The 11,027-nt window shown below is 41.9% G+C and overlaps 1 pseudogene; it reads right to left on the bottom strand.

The window, feature by feature from the left end:
* Nucleotides 1–2,357: 2,357 nt before the first annotated feature.
* On the bottom strand, nucleotides 2,358–2,963 carry LOC124975644 (SREBP regulating gene protein-like; annotated as a pseudogene).
* Between the last annotated feature and the right edge of the window lie 8,064 nt (nucleotides 2,964–11,027).

Below are 11,027 nucleotides of genomic sequence, written 5' to 3'. Positions count from 1 at the left end.
TGAAATTTGTCTCCAGATTCAGGGGTGTTGAAAGTACCATCCATGGCTCAGGTGTCAGAAAGTCAGTTCTGGCTTCTGAAAGTTGAAACTACCATAGCCCACCAACAGTAGCTCCAGCTTCTGGAGAACTGAAGGAAATTTCTAGTTTGTCACCAAAACCTGACTCACGTGTGAGAGCTCTCATCTCATCAGCAGCTATCCAGGGACTTCTGACCCTGGTTCTGACTTCTGGAGAGTAGAGAGAAACTCCCATAGTCCACTAGCAGCAATTTCCAGTAGCTCTACTGCTGTGATTCCAGCATCTGGGAAATTGAGAGAATTCCTGTATCTGAACCACTGGTTCAGGAGTACTTAGTTGGAGCCCGCATGCTGTAACATGTCTTTTTGGTTTTTCCTTGCACTTGGGGTTTGCCATCCAGGCTCTTTACTCCAATGGGCTCATCCATTTCTTCTTATAACCTTTCCTTCTGGCCCTACATATGTAAGTTGATATTTTGTTTGTTTGACATATTTAATTCAGCATTTCTTTTAAAAGGTTTCTGAATAACTCTTAGCCTATAATCATAGGGGTAATTTTGGAAGCTGTTAGAAGCTCTTTCCCCTCTTTCCCCCCAACACCTGCTATGTTTACTAAGGTAATTCAGGGTCACTTGATAGATTTATTCTCTCAAACCATCCTAGGTATGTGTAATACTTACAAGGTAACTCATAAATTCATTTGAAACAAGAAAATATAATTTTTAAAGATGCCTCTAAAAATAAGCCACTATAAAACCACTGTTTAATGTCCAGAGGGGGAACTTGATTGATTTCTTTCAAGCCTAACACCCTGAATAGATTCCTCTGGGGCCCAGCATCTGGTATGAAGTGCTGCTCTTGTGCATAATCACAGCCCACAGAATGAATGTTACCACTCTCTTTATATGGACACTTGTTCCAAGGATTCAACCCCTCCCCAGCACCACTCATTATGGGACACCAAATTTACAGTGGTATTATATACAGGTAACACTGACAGCAATTCAAAAGAGTCCCTTTTAGGGTATGTATTGTATAATGAGAAAAATTCAAACTAGATGATCTAAAGAAAAATATTTTTTTCTGCCACACTGCTTGCCCTCTATATGTGCTTGATGGTCAACAGGGATGACTTCCTTATTTCAACACCATTCACAACTAGATCTCTACTGCAGAAACAAAGAAAATGGACAGAAGTCCCTTATGTGCAGGTCTTTATGGCCCTCAGACTACAAAAATATGCCAGTCAGACTCCTATGGCCACACTGGTAATGGGAAGACTGATTGTCCCTACTTGAGAAGACCTGGACCCTCTAGTACTATCTAGAAAATAATTTCTCCATGAAGTGACATGGTCCAAATGTCCAAAGGTGTCCAGGAACCCAGGTTGTTATCACACTGGAGGAGTCATATGTCATGTGTGGCATGGCGGGTGATTGACATGCCTACTTTAATGAATTCCTTATAAAGAATTTTAAAATAATCCTCCACTTGCAATTACAGGAAGCACCTACAGATTTTGGTGATTTTCTCTCTTCTGAATCTCCCACTTGTACTGAAAATAAAGGTGTTTTCAAAATTGTTAGCACACATTCTTGCCTGGGTTGCTCACCAACCAAGGCTGTATTTATCCTTGTTGGATGTTGAAGGGATGCAATGACTACTGTTTTCTGTATTTCAGGTATGATGACTTTTACTGTATTCTCTGACAATGAAGCAATTGAAAATGGATGGTTTCTTGATTTCCATTGGTAATCTATAATCAACTATTAAAAATACATTAAATGTAAGTAAGATAAATATTTGTAAAACTACTTATCATAGAGTTTAAAATCTGAAAACTATATAAGGGGTAAAACAACTGAGTCATTTGTAAGTTAAAATATGTTTTCAAAATTTCCTTGAATATATTCAACTAGAATGGTAAGGCATTTTCCTGCATACATTATGTTTTTCCTACTATTCCAAAGGAATCTAAAAATACATTTTACACAGAAGAGCCCAGATCAAAATAGCAGTGAACACATGGCACCTAATGAACACAAGTTCCAGGTCACTGTGTGGGTGCTGAGGCTGAGTCTCCCAGGGACAACAACACCGCTCCCAGCTCAGCCTGCAGTTCTTTCCTGCATGGGCCCAGCCAGAGGTTACAGTCCACTTTATAGAAGAGCTCCACCAGTTGCAGCCCAGGTGGTGGGCAAAGCCAGTGAACAGCATGGAAGTGGTCACAGTCAATGTGTCCCCACTCCACCTTGTCCAGGACTGACCTGGACCCTTAAGTGTGGTTCCAGGTGGTGCATCCTCTGGCAGTGTCTCAGTGCTCAGGCTGCAGCAGGCCATCACATGTGGAAGAACTTGGGTGGGCTCTCTCCCTAGCAGAACTTGGCTATTGGATCCTGGTAGGGGTTCTCATGCTGCGCACTCTGGGAAGAGGTACTGCATTTAGCCAAGCACAATTGGAAGTGATATTTCACTGCCATGAATAGGTTCTGGAATGGCACATCTGCCCTGCTGAGGAAGCGCTACAGGAAGAGTTGCTTGTTGGGCCGAAGGCAGCAGGACACACAGTACTCATAGGTGCTGCAGGCAGCTATTGCAGCAATATTGCTTTGTGCTGAAGTTGGTTGACATCACAGTAGCCATTGGTCAGTAGAATCTTCCTTTCACAGACAAATCCTAGGTCATCCATGATGAGGCGCTTCCCTTGAAAGGAGTTCTGGCACTGAATGCTTGGCTGGCTGCTATTGCCCATGTTAAATTGTACTTTTTATGGAATGGATTGGTTTTGGTCCTGAGCCTGGAGGAGATTGCTATCTCTCACTGTACTGTCCTCCTGTTTCAAGGTGTTGCTGAGGATGTAGACCATGCCAGAGCCTGAAGACCAGGACCAGCATGGACCTCTTCTCCAAGAGGCAGCGCCACACCATGGCAGCCAGGTTCACCATTCTGGTTGAGATGGGGGTGCTGCATCCAGGGAGTGGAGCAAAACCAGAGGCTGAGACCCAGTAGCATGGCCCCCTCATGCCCAGAAGCCACACCACTTGCTACAACGCTGGCCTTGCAGTGCTCAGCCCAGCTTGTAATTTAAAATATTGAAACATTCATTGCTAATTAAAAATTCAAGTATTCTTGGTTTCTTACAGTCTATAAAAGACAATATAATTGGGTCTCTTAAATGTGTTTTTATAAATTGTGTGTAAAAATTAGTAAAATATTATATGTGAAAAAGTTAAAAGGAGAGTCTCCTTCCTAGGTGTTCATTCAAATATAAGATTACTAAGAATTAAAATCTTATTCACATGTAATTGTATACCCTAAAAAATAACCCCTGAGGATCCTTGACTGACCTTCACAGTAGAAATGCACCATCTGCTCAGCCTTGGATGCCCAAAAGAAAAGTATACCCCAAGACAAACATGACATCATATGGGTAAATGAAAAGTCATATGCAAAAGACTGAGTTTAACTTTAGAGGTTTAAATCCCAAAAGTGGAGGTCATCCCAAGACTAGTAACTCATTTCTCCAAACAGCTAGATCCTTTGAGTCAGGGGTTACCAAACTGTATATGAACAATGGCCATGGCTCCTTTGGTAGTTAACAAGTCCTCCCAATTAATCTTGGGACAGCATGTGGAGGTCCAGGTCCTCTCACCAAGTCCACACAGTTTTACAAGCCAAGAATCATCACTGGTTCATAATCATCACTGTTAGATACTCCTGACATCAAACATTTCCAGGAATGTCCAACTTTAAATCTAACTACTCTATTCCTGAACTGAGCCCCCTCTAAAAGACCAATGTGTGGACATTATGGAACAAACTTTATAGCAAGCTAAAACTAAAAGATGTGCCTATAGATAACCCTGTGGCTAAATGATTCACAGGTGGAAGCAGTTTTATAAAAAAGATGACATAAAAGCATGGAATGCAACAGTTACAGTGATAATTTCATAGAAGCAAATGTTCTCCACACCCACACTTCTGTCCCAAAACAAAATTAATCATTTTTATTCAGACCTTATAGTTAAAGCAAGAAAATAACATCCATGGAGATTACACATATGGGCTTCTATTGCTTCCTGCTGCTTTTCAGAAGGAAAGAAAGATATTAAGAGTTAAACGTACCCTCTGGGTCTTCTATCAGCAAATTGCTATTTGCTTCCCAGCATCTTGCAGGGTTTTAACTTCTATCAAATGAACAAATGTGTGGGGTTCTTCCCGATACATAGACAGGTCTTTAGATGGTAAATTTGGAATGCAGTTATAACCAAAACAATTTGGAGGGGACTGGTTTGTCTTTTGACATGTTTTCCCTGCACAAATGACAATCTATTAGAAAAATAAGGACCTCAGGACACACTGACATAAGCATGCTAGAGAATGAATTCCCATAGGAGTCATAGGAGCAGTCATATCTCTTGTTCCCTGGATTAGGTTTTTTAGTAAGATTTTCCATCACTGTGACCAAAAGAACTGACAAGAACAATTTTAGAGGAGGATCATCAGTTTTACTTGATGCTGATGGTTTTAGAGGTCTCAGTTCATAGACAGCCTCCTACATTAACTCAGGGCCCAAGGAGAGGCAGAATATCAGGGTGAAATGATGTGATGGAGGAAGGCAGCTCAGACCATGACAACTAGGAAGCAGAAAGAGCTCCACTTGTCAAGGCACACCCCCAATGAACCACCTCCTCGAGCCATACCCTACCTGCCTACAGTTAGTCCAGTTCATCCCTAGCAAGGGAATAAATCCTTGATTACTTTATAACCAAATCATGTCACCTGTAAATTTTCTTGCATGGTCTCACATATGAACTTTTGAGGAATACCCAATATCTAAACCATCATAACAAACAGCTTTACCTACCTTGAGGTAACACTAATACTGTGAAAATAGAAGGGCATTCAATTTCTTATGATCTGAGCAGGGAGGAGTTTGTGCACACTTAAACTCCACCAGTTGCCCTGGAGTAAACTCCTCAAGATAAGTAGTGGTTAATATTAGCCGAGTATGTCAGTTGTCCTATGTATTAGGACAACTAGAGGTGTCTTATACATTAAACTAAGCAACTAATTGACCACTTGTGGTTAATTTTAAAATAAATATTATATTTGTACAGTGTTATTCTTTTGAGAAAGGTAATTGGTGAGTGATGAGATCATTTGAAATATTTAAAAATTTATTGTGAACATGACAAACTACTGCAAAAGTCACTTTTACTAAATGTTTAATGGAATAGTAGTATGTACATAACAGGCATGTAATATAAGAAATACATTCATGAAAGTATTTTCTTGAAGTAGTTTGTCATTTTATATCTAGGAATGTGCTATATTTCAAATTATTGATGTTTGAAAATAACTGTCCTATAAATAGGATACCAGGACTATGTATATTGCTTAGAAATGTGGAGTGTGACACACTGCTGCCTGACAACATCTAATGTTTTGCCCCTTGGTTGGTTTGCAGCAGAAGCACTCAAGAAAGCTCTAACAATAAACTTTAGCATGGAAAGGTAGTTCTCCAAATGCTTTAAGTGGTAGAGAATCCACTGTTCACTGGTTCTGACTTGTTTACATCCCATCCAGATAGTACATTTGGGGAAGATTTTGTTCGTAAGAGACAAAAGAGACCACACATGTGTTATCTGAAATGACAATAATGATGAAAATAAAAGGCATATGATTAGATTTAATGCAAATAATGAAATTGTCTTTGTAAAATGGTAAGATTATAAATACTTGGTGCAAAAAACTATCATAGAGTGGAACAACCTGCCAACATCTCAGCATGAATAAAAGGAGTGGAACCAACATGCCTCAACCAGAAGTAGTGGGTACTTGTAATAATCTCAATGGTGCTATGGATAAACATGATTTGTTGGTTTCCAAAGGGTATTAACTTTGGTTCACTCATATAACTGGCATGGGTATTGTAAATGCAGATATTGTTCACAAACTTGGGAACAAAATCAAATATCTCATAAATTGGTAGGATTTCAAAAGAGACATCTATTTAGCCTACCTAGAAGAATGCAATGAGAAACCATTGTGAGGAAGAAAGTGTAATATTCCTGAACCTACTGCTTTACAAATGATATCAGATTTGACATGAGAAGTCCTACTGTTGTCAAACAGCAAGAAAGATGAAGGTGTCACAATAAGTCATTTCATGTAAAACATACAACATTCGGCTTTCCTTGTGTGTCTCCTTAACCCATTAGCTCTCAAGTTTTCCCCTTACTAATGCAAAGGATATAATCTCTCAGGGAAATGAGATGGTAAGAGACCAAAATGGGGAACAACATGGCAGATAAGCTCTAAAGCCTTATTTTATAAGGTTACTATAATTTTTTTTAACTCTTCTACCTTAACAATGCATGGAATATGCCATTTTGTACACTTCCATTTTTCAACAGATCAACCATAAATAGGTGTTGATCAACTGGGCTTAGGATGGCCCAGGAGATATCACAACAGCCTTTCACATGAAGGAAACTCCTTTAAAGCATTACCATGAAAATGCCGGCCCTTCCAATGAGTCACTCACTGGAAGCCTGGCTCATTCTGTTTCTCTCAATCAGTGCTGTTCCCTTTCTCCTTAATGTAAAGTCCCCCCACCCAAGTCCATTAAAGGCTTGCTTATATGTTCATGCTCTTCTGAGTCAACCTGATTGGCCCGAATGAGGTAAAATTTCTGATGAATCAGAAATTCTCATCTTCACTCTCACCACAACAAAGACCCCTAAGCCAACCAGGTCCTTTCTGCTTACCCTGAAGTCACAGTTGAAAAATACCCTTTGTGGCTAGCTGTTGTGTCTCCCTATTTTTATTACCAAGAACAGACAGGTCAGTGAAACAGAACTTCTCTAGGTATCCAAGGCCAAGTACTAAGCAGAAAAATACCCATGCATCAAGCAGGGAAGTGGACCAGCAAAGTACAGAGCTGAGGATGACCTGGAGGGCCTCTCACACAGACCAAGGGACTGGAGACAGCTTCTCAGACTAGGTGACATCTAAGTAAAGCTTTCTGTTTGGAGGTCATCACATGCTGAATTATTCCTTCTAAATCACTGCAATAAACAATATTTCCCCCTTTTTGGGCACCTACCATGGACCAGGCCTCATGCTGTGTCTCATACTTCCAAATATTGCCACCCACTACCTAGTAGTGTTAACAGCATTTCCACAGATGAAGCATGAGTGGTGCAGAATAGTTAGAGTCTGCCATAATCCTGTAGCCACAGTGGCTGGGCTGGATTTGAAGGCAACACAAATAGTTCCAGGTAGAAGAGTCTCAATGGCAGACCTCATACTCTCAGCTTTATCAGGAGAGACATAAGCTTTGAATACTTGTTTGCACCATGAAAGGAGAAACTAGCTCATCTTAATGATAATAAAAGGATAATTGAGAAAGTGTTAATGGTTAATTTGTGTTGAAAATCTTCCTTTGACTGATGTGAAAGTGTCCAAGGCAGTGGATACTGGAGTACACACAGGAAGTGGGTCATAAAAGGGATATATCATATTCTCCTTGTCCTCTGTCTTCAAAATTTCAGACAACCTCTTGTCAATAATGACTTTTCTAACAGTCTCTACCCAGCTGATCATCTGGGATTTTCTATTTAGAGCCAGCTGGAACCTCCTAGAGAACAGATGGACTTGCACCTGCTTTTGCATAAAAGGGCACAGTCCTCTTGGTGGCATGGACTGTGCCACACCTGAGTCTCTCTTACCCTGTGCTGAGTCAGCCAGGTGAGGAGGAGCACTCTGGGGAAATCTGACAAGAAGGCAAAGTAGCAGTGGTGACACCTTAATAAGGGACAAACACACACAGGCCCAGAAGAAGGGTAATGGTCAAGAGGGGGCCCACAGGATCAAAAAGATATCCCTGAGGCCAGAGTTCTTGACAGACTGAGATGACCCCCTCCTTTGGGAACCAGAATCCAGCTGAACATCTATAGACCTCTGAAGGTAATTGGCCTGGAAGCCTTTTCCAAAGCCTGGGTGATTTCCAGTCTGCTTACTAAAGTGTGGGACAGCTCTGGGACCCTGTCAGCAGTTATTTCCTTAACAGACCCACGCCAGCCCAGGTGTGGCCCATCAGGCACTCCTCAGCAAGGCTGTCGGTTCAGCAGTTCATCAGAACACAGGGGCTGAGCCTGAGCTCTGTCCTTCAGCAGCCTTCTTTTGAAAGCCAAAACCAGCATATTTTCAACCCATTGAAGATGACATCATGTGTTCACTTCTATCAATGTACATGCACACACATTAATACATCAAACATTAAGGATATCGATTGAGAAAGTGACCTCATACAAAGCTGAGAGACTGAATACTGTACCCCAGTTGACATTGCCTAAAACTGACAAAGGCCCAATATCTGGAATCTTCTAGGATGTCCTATGCATCGACAGGAGAAACACAGGCCTTGCTGGAGGCTTGGCAAAGAACATTAACTTGCAGTTTTAGGATTTAAGTAGCTCTTTGTCCCTAGAGACTGGCAAACTCTGGAGAGTGGGAAATGCCTAGTGTGGGGCACAGATGAACAGGTAGGTCTCAATGTAAGCATTGGTGGAAAACAGGAGGCAGTCTCTCTACCACCAACCAGGTGAGAGTTAGGTCAGTAAGCCCACTTGGGGACTATGACCACATAGCTATTTTGCTGCTGACTTCTATCCCCACAGATATATTATCTTGTGTTCCAGGGAAGGTAAGGGACTGTGCCCTTGGTAAAGCACATTTCATTTTGTGGTCCAACACTACAGTGGTACAAGGATTTACAGGCCTGTGTGGACACATTGCAAGCTGAACAGAATCAGGATGGTGTGGGATTCAACATCACGTACATTAAACAGGGATGCCATTTACAAGAACGGATACCAATAAAATCCAAAATATTAAAGGGAGGAGGGGAGTAGCTATGAATGGGAAAAACAGAATGGGAATGAGGGACTTGTCTCTGAGAAGTTCTCTCTTCCAGAATTTGGAGGCCAGCCAATTGTCTCTCGGGGAATGTGGCTCCCATTCATACCAGACCATGAAGGGTATTCCTCTTCAGGGGAATTGGTAGGCAGGTGGAACTTTTCCATACCCCACATTAGATCCTCCTCATTCTCAATTTTGGGAGCCAATTGGGTCCATCCAAAACAAGCTTCAATAGTCACAGCTTCCTTCGAAACTAAATCAAACCCTCCACACTGTATTCCTTAGCCAGAATAAAAGCCTTTTGGCAACAGGTGCAACAGAGTATGTCATCATCAGCTGCATGATAATAGAACATTGCTGAGTTTTGTCAGGCAGGCTGCCTACAGTTCTACCTGAGTCACCCCATATCATATTATGACAATCCCAGGCAGTGAGTAACATGAGTGCTTCTATTTTTCAGAAAAGGAAACAGGTCTGAAAATATACAGTCACCAAAGACTTTTCAGCCAGAAGGAGAGAGAACCCCCTGTTGTGGCCCCTTCAGGCCAATATCAGAGAGGATGTAGAGCTAAATCACAGTGCCCAGGCTCCATTTCTCATTCTGCTCTATGCTGAACAGGCCATCCCAGGAACCCCAATCCTGTACACTACTGGGACCACTTGCTAGGAAGACCTCGAATTTACCCTCAGAATGGCCAGGTTCTTGACCCTTAACCCTGAAGGGAAAGGTGCACTTTTATACCCTCCTCAAAAAAGTTCAGAGTGAGCCAGTCATGACACAACAGCCAGCAGAAGGAATGGTTCCTGACAGTGTTCTTTCTGACAAGCTCATGCACTGAATCTAATATTTTATCCAAAGCTGATAAAGGATTCCAAGAAGTTCCAAAACCTTTTCCATCAGCTTGGAAGACAAGAATGAAGGATGACCCTTTTGAGATTTCTTATTTACAGTCCTGCAGATGCAATGAAATGTGCTAAATGAGATTCTGATATCTCATTAAATCCATGGCGCATCCCAGACCTCTTTAATAATGATGCCCACCACTGGCTCTCCAAGAGGAGCTGCACAGAAATGACTCTGAACCAAATATGTGGGACCTCATAAAAGTCTCTTGTCTGCACATTTCTGTCCCTTCAGCTGTAAGTTGGGGACCAAAGCTGAGCATTTAAAAGCCACATACACTCAGTATGGTGGACTTGCACTGCAGGCCAGGCCTCTTCCCCATCAGCAAGCTCTTGGCCATCACTTGAATAGATCCTACATCTTGCTGACTACTTCCTCATCTTTTCCATGCAAAGATGGAAACAGAGAGGCTTAGAAGAATCTTCAAAGATCCTTCACAGTTCCAGGATCTGAAACTGAGATGCCTCTGTCAGCACTGCCAGCTGGCCTGTTCCTCACTGAAACTTTCCCAACTCTCAAACTCTGAGACTCCAGAAACACCTTCCTATCACTTATGAATGCTCAATAAACACCTGCTGTGTGCCAAGAGTATGTGAGGCACAGGGAATTAAGGCTGAACAAACTGATACTCCCCTCCTGGAACTTATGGCCAGGTAAGTAACACACTTATCTGGAGCTGAGAAGCCTGAACTCCATACAATGCCTCCCCTCTGTGGAGTCTTCCCCTGCAGTCCATACCACACTGGTCACCTCGAGTGGACCCTGTTGTCACACAATAAAATTTTCCAATATAATAGATTTTGAGGTTGAGAATTGTGCCTTTATTCTTTGCCATTCTCCATCTAGCAAACACAGGGGACTTCAGAGCATCCACACAGATCTCAAATGTGCTGGGAACTGGGATTCCTATTCCACATGAAGAGGAGGGATCTGAGGAGTTGAGAATCCAGAGGTACAGACAACAAAATAACCTGTAGTCTCTATTTTTTTAAGTTTTTAGCCAGTGAGTCACACCTACTCTTCCCACAAATAGTTCAAAAAAACCAACTCCCAGTATATCCCCACATAGTGACTCCATGGTGGGCAGATGAGCAACTGCACCCCCTTCTGTCACATGAATGGTGGAATAACCTAAATACAGACCAGTGGGACCCCTTTGTCCCCTAGCTACAGCCTA

The sequence above is a fragment of the Sciurus carolinensis genome, unplaced genomic scaffold (assembly GCF_902686445.1).
Source record: "Sciurus carolinensis unplaced genomic scaffold, mSciCar1.2, whole genome shotgun sequence".
NCBI lineage: Eukaryota > Metazoa > Chordata > Mammalia > Rodentia > Sciuridae > Sciurus > Sciurus carolinensis.
The sequence above is the reverse complement of the archived record's forward strand: the minus strand, read 5'-3'. Positions and strand labels throughout refer to the sequence as shown.